The sequence below is a fragment of the Schistocerca serialis genome, chromosome 4 (assembly GCF_023864345.2).
Source record: "Schistocerca serialis cubense isolate TAMUIC-IGC-003099 chromosome 4, iqSchSeri2.2, whole genome shotgun sequence".
Classification (NCBI taxonomy): Eukaryota; Metazoa; Arthropoda; class Insecta; order Orthoptera; family Acrididae; genus Schistocerca; species Schistocerca serialis.
In genome coordinates, this window is record NC_064641.1 from 381,290,117 (window position 1) to 381,303,727 (window position 13,611).

General features: G+C 43.7%; 1 protein-coding gene across 1 annotated transcript in view; it reads left to right on the forward strand.

Annotated features, from left to right (window-relative positions):
* The window catches only part of LOC126474866 (calmodulin-binding transcription activator 1), a 1,815,894-nt gene that overhangs the window by 219,907 nt on the left and 1,582,376 nt on the right, over positions 1-13,611 (forward strand). The gene's annotated exons all lie outside the window — the stretch shown is intronic.

The window sequence follows — 13,611 nt, forward strand, 5'->3', positions numbered from 1 at the left end:
TCACGTAAATTTACTGCGAGAGTTGCAGGGCGAACCTAACGACTGGCGACATTATTTGCGGATGGATGTCGAAACTCATAATTATCTCTTAAAGCTTGTAAGCCCTCATATTATGAGAAAAAAATACTTGTATGAGAAGGGCAATTTCTCCTCATGTACGGCTGGCGGTAACATTAAGATTCCTAGCAACAGGAAGGAGCTATAAGGATTTGGAATTTTCAACTGCAATATCGAAACAAGCGTTGAGTGAAATAATACCCAACACATGTGAAGCTATTTACGCTCTCTTAAAGGATGAGTTCTTTTTATAACAGTAGTTAATTTTCTGTTATGTTTTCACACAAACATATTATTTTGAATAAACTTTTGATAAACGTTTGTGAAATATATTGTTTTACATTGTCTCGTGTTCCATTTCCTCGCACATTGACACTCCAATTTCATCTTCAATTGTACTCCTGGTTGGTCTTGGCGTTTCTTGATCACTAAGAAAGCCAAGCAGATCAAAATACCACAACGTTGGCTGGTCTACTTGATCTACTCCTACACCAGATCTTCTAGATTTCTGAACTTCGGATAACTCTTTTCGGTAAACAGTTCGCAACGAATTTTTTTTATTACTGTTTCTCTGTTTGCCGAGGCGTCAATTGCCCGCAATTTTTCAATTAGAGCATTCTATGCAGCTGTCTTTTTGTCTCGGTCACTATTTTCTATACTTTTAATCTTCCACAAACATGGGTAGTTTCTATATATTTCAATGAATTCACTTACAAACTCTCGAGAACACTGACGAGTATCAGCCACTTCAACGCCCTGTGCGCACAAATACAAACACTAGACTGAGCAAACTGCTGTTTCGCGCCAGATTTGCGGCGATCTCCTGTCCACACGCTCCATCTTGTCTGCGCAGATGTGATTTGAACCCACAGATTTGAGAGATTTCGCTCAAACCTCCAACTCCAACTTCCAGGTTTGCACACACCTCAGGTTGGTGCAAATCTTCTGTCCACACGCAACGATCTGTCTGCGCAGATGTGATGTGCGCAGACAGATCGTTGCGTGTGGACGGGCCTTAAGAGAGCATGTTTCGACCATCGATTCTGAATAGTCGAGACTCAGGGTCTGAGACGATTGTTGCGGATGTGACGGCATGAGTTTCGTGTGTCAGCACACGGTTAAAAAATTTAAATTAATCCGTGCACGGTATCAATATGAAAGTGCAGATAGCGATTATTGTTGAGTAAACTGTGAATTGTTCGCTCACTCAGACAGCTGCAACAATGCGGGAGTCTTCATTATCTTGAACAGATGTGTTACGAATCTAGAGACTTTATTTTCAAAGCAGAATCGAGAAACATCGTTACCGCTGGGCATCGTCACCTCATTGTGTGGGAATCCTGAAACGAAGTGAAGATTTCAATATCCATCCCTACAATTTTCCATTTAATAGTACTTATACGTGCTCCCATTTTATTGAGAGCATTTACCATGTTAAGCATTTTCTGATTTCTCCCGTAGTAAAGAATTCAAGTTGTAAATCGTGCAGATTGTCAATATTCCCAAACACATTATAAGTGTGCTGTCCTGATTGATAGTTCGAGAATAGCAGTAGTCGCAGCATTCATATCTGATTGATGATTGGTTTGTGGGCTGGTTTGCTTACAATATTAAACTTGCTGCATGTGCTTGGTATGTTAGTGTATTTGAAGTGAAAGTGTGCATTTCTGGGTTCATGCATACTTCTTAATCTCCAACATTGCTACTATATACTTGTGAGAACTATATTTAATGTCATAGAATGATGTATATTTAATTTTCTTGTGTGTGCTTGGGTAGAAGCACAAGGCAAGTACATGACTAGCGCTCTGTTGATTTTGAATGGGACAGTAAATTTAATTTGATTCATTTAATCTCAAAATCCCACATGTGAAACTAATCACTTTTGACTCTTCAGTACAACATAACGCGAATACGTCTGTACTCGATTAATCAGTCATGTACATTATTTAAATTTATGTTGGTCATCCCATTGTGTTAGAACTTCTCACCAGCAGCTGACCTACCTGCAGCTATCAATTTTTATTCTGAAAACGGTGTAGATGATAGAGAGCAGAAGGTTTGTTATAGAAAGGCTGTTCCATAGTATCACGGTATATGTATGAAAACACCGATTCGCCAAAGCACATCTGGAAAATTAGTAAAATAGGAAATAATTCCCACTCACTCTTCCGGTATGGCTGACTAATGTGAACTCATTTTATAATGTTACCATTAGTGGTTATTCCACTAAATATTTATCAGCACATAGGTAACTAATAGAATTTTTTGTTCACATGTACCTCAAGGCTAATTACTTTCCGCTTAACGCCTCTATTAGCAGCGAGCTACGCTACCTCTGTTGTTCCATAACTAATCATTTTTAGCGCCAATACTGATTACGCTTTCACGTAAATTCGTGCGTGACCCACCAGTTGCGCAAGAATAACACGCAGTAGCAGTAGGGAATCGACGTTATATTTCTTGTGGTGACAAGGTGACAATTGGAGTGCTTAAAAAATAAGTCTGAAGTTGTTGAGGATGAGTGGATTCATAATTGCCCAGAAAAGGTTGTGAAAGTTCGATCACCAGAGCTGTAATGTATATCTAAAGTTAGGTACAATAGTCCAGCCTTGCCATTGATATTTATCACTGTATTCAGTGGGTTAGCAGTTGCCTCAAAGGAAGTTCACACTTCACTGTTTAAAATGAATTTATATTATGCTATTGTGAGCTGTGAAGTCCTATAAATCGAGATTAAATGCATGTCTTATAATTTGTTCATAAAATAAATTTCCTCACAAAAAAAATGTGAAGCGTCCAGATGACATCTTCGTGTGTCAGTGTAACTTTTATACGGACACATCATCGGTGGGTATGTAACCGATTAGAGTTGCAATTCTTTGCGACATGCTAGCCAAGTGCATTAAAGTTTTTCGTGGTTTTTGTTGTTACCAGGACAGGTAGGGTATAAAAAGGGCGTCTGATTTTGAGTGATCATTACGAAGAACGTGAACGTACTGTGTATTCGTATGAGACAACGTTATCTGTACCTGGCAGAGTTTGCGAGCTTGTGTGTGTGTGTGTGTGTGTGTGTGTGTGTGTGTGTGTGTGTGTGTGTGTGTGTGTCCATTTGGATGGCTGGTCGAATCGTGCAGTTTCTAGATTTGTGGGGCACATTCAGATGTGACAGTCGCCCAATGTTGGACTCTGTGGGTACGTGAGGGCAGGCATACATACTTCTCGTCGAAGTTTCGATCAGCCACGTGTGGCCACCACAAAGGAGCGTCGCGAAATTGTGCATCAAACAGATCGTAACCCCTTCGCAACTGCGCCTACCATCCAAGAATAAGGAATGGACGCTCAGCTGTGTCAATCGCACCATTGGTTGGAACCTAGTAGCAGCCGGACTAGGGAATTATCGTCCTATACATAGGCTACCCTTATCAACACGACACAAACGGCTATGTTTGGAATGGTGCCGTGACTGGGAAGCATGTACTGTTGATGGATGACGTCACATTGTGTTCAGCAATGAATCACTATTCAGCAATACTCCAGACGGTCGTCATCTGCGAGTATGGGGGCGACCTAGGGAGAGGTATATGTTCTCTCTCAAGCGACAATGTCGTGATGCTATTTTGCAACTGCACAGTACTCCTCCATATATAGCTTGTGTCCCCGTGTACTGTCTACGTGATGCTGGTCAGCAAGACCTACAGATATGTCCCCAAAACAACGTATGTGGGACTAGCTCGGTCGTAAACTCCATCCCAATATCGGTATCCAGTGTAATGACTGGTAACCTCAGTTGTGGCCATCTTGCTTCTGGAGAGGACACAACCGGATTTATGACACCCTTCCCGAATCGTTGCACACGTCTAGGCCGAGGGGTTGGGGGGGGGGGGGGGGCATTTGTAAATTTGACTCTGTTTTGTAATAACTGAATTACCATCTTTCATTTCGTTTCTTCTGTCAGGCAGTGTAGTGCTCAATTTTCCAGTGTAAGGTCACACACACACACACACACACACACACACACACACACACACACACACACACACATACACATTTTGACGACTTTCTGATCTTAAAGGCCTCTTAGAAATAGAACTTTAGCGTGGTGGTACGAAAAACTAAAAATATTTAAGTCTTATTTTTGCATATTTTCCGTTACTGTTTATACCTGCATGCAATATTTATCTTAAAAAATTGTATTCGCTTGTGCAAACTGTGTAGTATTAGTGGTGGTGGTGGTTAGTGTTTAACGTCCCGTCGACAACGAGGTCATTAGAGACGGAGCGCAAGCTCGGGTTAGAGAAGGATTGGGAAGGAAATCGGCCGTGCCCTTTCAAAGGAACCATCCTGGCATTTGCCTGAAACGATTTAGGGAAATCACGGAAAACCTAAATCAGGATGGCTGGAGACGGGATTGAACCGTCGTCCTCCCGAATGCGAGTCCAGTGTGCTAACCACTGCGCCACCTCGCTCGGTGTGTAGTATTAGTCTTTGTATAAAGAGTAGGTAGAGATAGCTAGTATTCGTGGGATAGAATCGTTTGTATATTTTGCATATAATAAGTTCCATCTAACTTACGGGTGTATATCTTCAGTCCAGAAAAGATTCGAGACTTGATTAATAAGAAATAGAGAAAAGTTAAGATGGTGATTTTAATGCTTCATGTGTCTCGCTCTCTTCAGTAAAACACACAGAACGTTCATACAAGCATGTGAAACGGCCAGAAGAGTCCTTTTTTGGGATGCTGTTCAGCTCGCGTGATACATTGGCTTGAATGTCTGTTATGTCGTTGAAGCAGGGATCTTTCCCGCGAATTTCTGCACTTTGTCGATTTGTGGGGATTCGTTTCATCATACGCAATGATTTGATCCAGAATAGAATTGCCTACGTTTTGCATTTCAGTAAAATATCACGGCAGACGATATTCTTTAGTCGGGAGTCAAGTTGTCTGGAACAAACATCGCACACAGTTTTCTCTTCCTCACAACATTCTGGAAAGTGTTTTAAGCACTTGATTTAGAGATGTTGCTCCACTGTGATTTGTAACTCGGCGACGTTACACACTACGCTCGCACGTCCCCTACACGACACTGAGATATATACTCTGGTCAGCTAGAACGTTATGTCCACCACCTACTATCACTGTGAACTCGTGCGACAGCAGTGTCACCTGGCAAGGAATGACTGCTAGTCAGACACACGCACGATGTACAGGGTTATTACAAATGATTGAAGCGATTTCACAGCTCTACAATAACTTTATTATTTGAGATATTTTCACAATGCTTTGCACACACATACAAAAACTCAAAAAGTTTTTTTAGGCATTCACAAATGTTCTATATGTGCCCCTTTAGTGATTCGGCAGACATCAAGCCGATAATCAAGTTCCTCCCACACTCGGCGCAGCATGTCCCCATCAATGAGTTCGAAAGCATCGTTGATGCGAGCTCGCAGTTCTGGCACGTTTCTTGGTAGAGGAGGCTTAAACACTGAATCTTTCACATAACCCCACAGAAAGATATCGCATGGGGTTAAGTCGGGACAGCGTGGAGGCCATGACATGAATTGCTGATCATGATCTCCACCACGACCGATCCATCGGTTTTCCAATCTCCTGTTTAAAAAATGCCGAACATCATGATGGAAGTGCGGTGGAGCACCATCCTGTTGAAAGATGAAAATAGCTCCCTGCTTGCTTTATTCGTCGACTTCCGCGGGCTACGCGTGAAACTTGCCCGCACGCGTTCAACCGTTTCTTCGCTCACTGCAGGCCGACCCGTTGATTTCCCCTTACAGAGGCATCCAGAAGCTTTAAACTGCGCATACCATCGCCGAATGGAGTTAGCAGTTGGTGGATCTTTGTTGAACTTCGTCCTGAAGTGTCGTTGCACTGTTATGACTGACTGATGTGAGTGCATTTCAAGCATGACATACGCTTTCTCGGCTCCTGTCGCCATTTTGTCTCACTGCGCTCTCGAGCGCTCTGGCGGCAGAAACCTGAAGTGCGGCTTCAGCCGAACATAACTTTATGAGTTTTTCTACGTATCTGTAGTGTGTCGTGACCATATGTCAATGAATGGAGCTACAGTGAATTTATGAAATCGCTTCAATCATTTGTAATAGCCCTGTATGTAGTACCAGTGAGCGTGCTGTCCGTGTGTATATGAGGAAGGCGCGATCTGTCTCGTGTCTGACCGAAGGCAGATTGTTATGACCCAGAGGCTCGGCACGAGCGTTTCGGAAACTGCAATACTTGTCAGGTGTTCGAGCAGTGCTGTGTTGAATGCCTTCGACACGTGGCGAAACCAGGGTGAACAACATCCCGACGTAGTGGGGTTTGCCGGCCACCCCTCAGTACTGATGCCAGACGTTGGCTGGGAAGACCCAAACAGGACAGGCGGCGAACTGTGGCGGAATTAACATCAGACTTCAATGCTCGGCAGAGTACAAGTGTGTCTGAACATAGAGTGCACCGAACACTCCTAACCATGGGCCTCCGCAGCCGACGACCCATGCATGTGCCGAAGCCAATACCACGACCTCAGCAACTACGACTAAAATGTGCATATGACCATCGGCACTGGACGTTGGCGCAGTGGCATAGCGTTCAATGGTCTGATGAATCCCGATACCTTCTTCATCATGTCGATGGGTGGGCGCGAATACGTCGTCTTCCAGGGCAACAGGTCGTTGACATCTGTACTGCGTGACGGAGACAAGCTAGCGGCAGCTCCATGATCTGGGAAACATTCACTTGGACATCCGTGGGTCAGGTGAAGCTCGTACAAATACAAGACACCATGACGACCAAGAAGTATCCTACACTGGTCGCAAACCACGTACACTCCTTCATGACGGTCATGTTTTCCGATGGCAGTGGCATTTTACAACAAGATCATGCGCGATGTCACAAGGCCAGGAGTATGATTTAGTGATTCGAGGAACACAGTGGCAGATTTCGAATTGATCTGCTGGTCCCCGAACTAGGATGCGATCGAGCGTGGCGTCAGAGCTCATTGCCCCCTTCCCGGAATTTACGGGAATTAGGTGAGTTGTATGTGCAGGTGTGGTGCCAACCCCCTCCAGCGACTCACCAAGGCCTCATTGCGTCCATGCCACGACGCGTCCCCGTTGTTATTAGTGCCAAAGGTGGAGATATCGGCTATTACGTAGGTGGTCAAAATGTTCTGGCTGATAAGTGTAGATGTACTGCACTATCCCACCATTGTATATAAAATATCGTTGTCAAGTGGATCACGTAATGCTATATAACGACGATCGGTGTTACATTTATGTATGATGAGGTAAATGGAACTGTCCATACTAAACACATCCTAAATATAAATTACGTGGCTTGTGAAACTGGGCAATGGCCCAAACTAGTTAGCAAATGAATAATCAGCAGCTTTGGTGTAAACTTTTAAAAATGTCTTTCTCTTCAATATGTCAGAACTGCAAGGCGAAACACACTGAAAACTTTCATTATATTTGAGCTTTCAATATGCTGTAGGAAAGGAAGGAAGATTAAGAGTTTAACGTCCCGTCGACAAGAAGGTCATTATAGTACAGGCTCAGATTGGGGAAAGGCGGGAGGGGAAATCGGTCGTGCCCTTTCCGAACGGACCAACCCGGAATTTGCTTGGAGCGATTTAGGGAAATCACGCTAAACGTAAATCTGGATGGCCGGACGGATATTTGAACCGTCGTCCTTCTGAATGCGCGTCCAGTGTGCTGACCACTGCGGCACTTTGTTTTGTAACATGCTGTAGGATCGAGCAGCAGATGTACGTCACCAATATTGGTCCGTAATTTTATACATCCGAAAAAAATGGTTCAAATGGCTGTAAGCACTATGGGTCTTAACATCTGAGGTCATCAGTCCCCTAGAACTAAGAACTACTAACCTAACGACATCACACACATCCGTGCCCGAGGCAGGATTCGAACCTGCGACCGCAGCAGCAGCGTGGTTCCGGACGGAAGCGCGTAGAACCGCTCGGCCACAGCAGCCGGCTATACATCCGAGCTTTTACTCTATTTTATAAACAAGAGCAACCATCGCTTTCTTTCAGTCACGTCCGTCACACGAGGAAGTATGTAAATGATTTACTGGGTGTATTATCATTGCCGAAGTGAGAGTCCAATCCAGTGTAGATTGCTTTCTCAAATTTTGGAAAACGATATCGGAATGAAGTAGCGTTGCCATGAAGAACGAAAGACGTCGGTCAGCGGATCGGCAGCCATCGTTTTGTCTCCTCCGTTTTGCCACTTGATGGTTCCTGCGAGACAGCTTGAAAAAGCGACATCGTGTTCTGCCTGTGACCTGAGTGGCATCAATTGAAGTTTATGATGCCGCTCCACAAAATAAGACGTATCTTTCCGCGAAGAATTTTCGTTTTTCCGGCCCATTTCAAAGTTAGTGATATCTCGCGGAAGAATTTGTGCCCAACATAGGGAATAAAAAAGACTGACTACTATATGGAGAAATTGTCTCGTTTATTTTACGGACACTATCACGCGTCGATCGTTGTCGATATTGTTCGGGCGCCTCTCTTGGGCCCGCGAGCCCTGGCAATGGGGTAGTGTTATTGTGGGGGAGGAATCGACGTCCGCTCCGAGGTCAGTCGGCACGCCGGTCGTAGTTCCGGGGCGCCGCCAGCAGATGGCAGCGACGAACGGGTTGGGCCTGCTGCGTGCGCCGGATCAACCCCTCGCAAATAGACGGCCGTAATATTTACGGCGCCCATAGCACTACCTAGTGCGTCCTCGCCATTCATAACCGTAAACATCCGCGTCACGGAAAGGCGCTCTCTTTCCAAAGATACCGAAGCGCACGACCCGTCCTCCCAGGCGTCTTCATTCGCCGTCGCTAAAAAGGACTCACGAATTGAAATACGACCGGGATTTTCGGCCCGATCGAAGGAGAATTACAAAGTATTTGGAAATGCGCAGTGAATAAATGTGAGCCGCTCTGCCTAATTATGTCATCACCAGTCGGAGTCGTATTTGAAAGCCAGAACGTTTCTCCATCTGTCGTTTGGACATCACTTGTATTGCGATGTAGGAGATACGCATCTGACTTCATTATTTAAGACTATCCATTATTCCTCGCGATAAAACTATTTGCATGTGCGGACTGCGCGGCCCCTCCCGCCGGAGATTTGAGTTCTCCACCGGCATGGATGTGTGTGTTGCTCTTAGCATAGGTTAGTTTAAGTAGTGTGTAAGTCTAGGGACCGATGACCTAAGCAGTTTCGTCCTTTAGGAATTCACACACATTTTAACATTTTCGAAAACTATTTGTTTTCTAAATGGACACCATATAAAAAGGAGTGCATTTCTCACTTTGTAGCGGACAGTGCGCTGTTTGAAAGATCCTGTTAGATTGGGACTCAGACCCGGAACGTTACCATGGTAGGTCTGAGAGAGGTGCTAGCTGAAGTAAAGCTGTGAAGCTCAGTCGTGAGTTAAGCCTAGATAGCTCACTCACTAAGGAAGGGTTGCGGGTTGGAGTTCCGGGCCGACACGCAACTTTAATCCGCCAGGATGTTTCACCCTGTATTCTGACACGCGGCATATTTCAGTAGCAGTATCTAAAGTATTCGCAGTACTAGATACCAGTAAAGAATTCAGGGCATCATGCGCACAGAAAGCATAGAAATAGACGCGTTCCCATGGCAGGAATTGAAGCCACGACACTTCGATTACTGTCGAACTGTGTTAATGAACTTCGCTGACTGAACCTCGGTTCTATATTTCAGAGGAAATAAATCCCATATAATTGAAAACTGGAGTCTAGTAACAAAATCGTATTTTAACCTTCATGGAATCACTCTAAACTTGACAGCGCATATTAGTCAAAAATCTGTAGTAGCGTCGTTGTTTAAATGCCCAATTCCTTGTCGTTGGCTTAGTTACAAACAGAAACACGAGACATTCCAGTTTTTATTTCTCTTGTTTTTTTAGCTTATTTTTTTCGTCAGTACAGAAAACCAGCTTATAACAACATTGCCACACAGTGCCTGTATCCTTCGGGGTGGGGTCCACATTTAGGTGGTAGGTGGAAAACATCTTTTCGTAAAGAGTTCTCCTTGTTTCTCAAATACAGCATTGTAACATACCAGTGATCTCCCGATTATGTAAAGCGTCGAACTCACATGTATGAAACAGCTTCACACTTCTGACAACTTTACAAGTGAGTCAATTTATTAAATGTTTGACGCTAAGCATCTGAACGAGAAGAAAAGGTTTAGAAAAGGTTCGGAATTGTGTTTAAAGTTTGTTGCAAGTTTCTAAGTGCTCTGTCTCATTCTGAAATATTAGATGAGTATAGTCTGGGTATTTGCGCCCCCATGAGTCATGCTGCAGATCCTAACTGAAATACTTGTCTTGCAGTGTTAAACTTACAACGTAAGATTATACGTCTTAACGAGTACATTATGACACCATTTTAAAGTTTTAAATTCGGTCAATAATAGCATGAAATATTGAAAATCCACTTTTTTACCCCTCCAAGCCCGTAGGTAGGCAAATTGGGACCATGCACCATGGACCTGGTTCGCTGTTTAGTAGAGGGTTCCGAATTGTTGCATGTAACATGGTAGTGTGTAACGTAACTATGTCGGTGCGTGAGACACAGCCTGCTGTAAACGAGTTTCGTACTCCAGTAGTTCGTCCATACACGGAGCACCGTCTCCTTCAGCATGATAATGCCAGACCACTCACGAGCGCTGCAACATTTGCAACAATCCGACGCCTTGAGTTCACTGTCATCGAGTCCTCCATATAGCCCCAACTTGGCGCCATCCCATTTTCATCCGTTTCAGAAACTTGAACACAGTCGAGGATTTTACTTTTAGCACCGAAACAGAGGACGACCGAAGAAAGGCAGAAATACTGAATTCAGTGTTCCGAAACTGTTTCACTGCGGAAAATCGTAACACGGTCCCTGACTTCAGCCGTCGCACGGACGCCAAAATGGAAAATATTGAAATAAACGATATCGGAATTGAAAAACAACTGCTATCACTTAGTAGCGGAAAAGCATCCGGACCAGACGAGATACCCTTAAGATTCTACAGTGATTATGCTAAAGAACTTGCCCCCTTTCTATCAGCAATTTATCGTAGATCGCTGGAAGAACGTAAAGTACCTAGCGACTGGAAGAAAGCGCAGGTCGTTCCCATTTTCAAGAAGGGTCATAAATCAGATGCGAATAATTATAGGCCTATTTCGCTTACGTCAATCTGTTGTAGAATAATGGAACATGTTTTGTGTTCTCGTATTATGACGTTCTTAGATAATACAAATCTCCTTCATCATAACCAACATGGATTCCGCAAACAGAGATCATGTGAAACTCAGCTCGCCCTATTTGCCCAAGAAATTCACAGTGCCGTAGACACTGGCGAGCAGATTGATGCCGTATTCCTGGACTTCAGGAAGGCATTTGATACGGTTCCGCACTTACGTTTAGTGAAAAAAATACGAGCTTACGGAATATCGGACCAGGTTTGTGATTGGATTCAGGATTTCCTAGAAGAAAGAACACAACATGTCATTCTTAACGGTTCAAAATCTGCAGATGTAGAGGTAATTTCGGGAGTACCGCAGGGAAGCGTGATAGGACCTTTATTGTTTACAATATACATAAATGACTTAGTTGACAACATCGGTAGCTCCGTGAGGCTATTTGCAGATGACACGGTTGTCTACAAGAAAGTAGCAACATCAGAAGACTCGTACGTACTCCAGGAGGATCTGCAGAGGATTAATGCATGGTGCGACAGCTGGCAGCTTTCCCTAAACGTAGATAAATGTAATATAATGCGCATACATAGGGGCAGAAATCCATTCCAGTACGATTATGCCATAGGTGGTAAATCATTGGAAGCGGTAACGACCGTAAAATACTTAGGAGTTACTATCCGGAGCGATCTGAAGTGGAATGATCACATAAAACAAATAGTGGGAAAAGCAGGCGCCAGGTTGAGATTCATAGGAAGAATTCTAAGAAAATGTGTCTCATCGACGAAAGAAGTAGCTTACAAAACGCTTGTTCGTCCGATTCTTGAGTATTGCTCATCAGTATGGGACCCTTACCAGGTTGGATTAATAGAAGAGATAGACATGATCCAGCGAAAAGCAGCGCGATTCGTCATGGGGACATTTAGTCAGCGCGAGAGCGTTACGGAGATGCTGAACAAGCTCCAGTGGCGGACACTTCAAGAAAGGCGTTACGCAATACGGAGAGGTTTATTATCGAAATTACGAGAGAGCACATTCCGGGAAGAGATGGGCAACATATTACTACCGCCCACATATATCTCGCGTAATGATCACAACGAAAAGATCCGAGAAATTAGAGCAAATACGGAGACTTACAAGCAGTCGTTCTTCCCACGCACAATTCGTGAATGGAACAGGGAAGGGGGGATCAGATAGTGGTACAATAAGTACCCTCCGCCACACACCGTAAGGTGGCTCGCGGAGTATAGATGTAGATGTAGATGTAGATGATGAAGCGATGCAAGCATACGTGAAGTCGTGACTCTGTTAAGAGAGTCAAACATTCTCCACTGGCGGTATCAGCAAACATGTCTCTCGTTGGGACAAATGTATTCGTCGCTAAGGTCACTGTACTGAGAAATAAATATGTAGGCTTGAAGAATAAATATATAGAGTGTTAATAACCTTTGTTTTATTTAAGAAGCTTTAGGAGTCTCACAAAAAATTCGGAAGCATTACTTTTAAGCACGCCCTCATAGATGAAGCAGAACAGAACTTAATGGTTTGTATAAAGAATGGTATAATGTTTCATCTATAAGCAGTCGCATCTGAGATACAGAAATGACTACTGAGATATAGAAATGACATCGAATCACATGCAAAGAAACAAGACATTTAGAAAACGAAGTTTTCTTACAAATAAAGTAATAAAGAATTATACTGCTTAGTGAAATATTTCAGTACTGTGTAAATTACTGATTATCAAGTGATTACATAACTGTGTAATTCTTCAATTGGAAATTACGAGGGTAATCCCAAAAGTTCAAAAAAAATGGTTCAAATGGCTCTTAGCACTATGGGACTTAACAGCTGAGGTCATCAGTCCCCTAGAACTTAGAATTAAACCTAACCAACCTAAGGACATCACACACATCCATACCCGAGGCAGGATTCGAACCTGCGGCCATAGCGGTCGCGCGTTTCCAGACTGAAGCGCCTAGAACCGCTCGGGCAATACCAAAAGTAAGGTCTCCTATTTTTTTTATAAGTACATAGACCTGTTTATTTCTACAATGGTTTACATCAGTTTACAGCGTGAGAATGTAGCTATTTTCCGACATAATCACCATTTCTGTCGATATTTTTGTAGACGCTGTGGCAGCTTTTGTATGCCCATGTCATACCAGCTCGCCGCCATGGTGTTCAGAAAGTTATGAACCTCTTCTTTCACCTCGTCGTCGGAGCTGAATCGCTGGGACCACAAATAACGCAGACAGGTACTGTGAGAATGAAAAAACTCAAACGGGTAATTCAGAACCGGAGAAG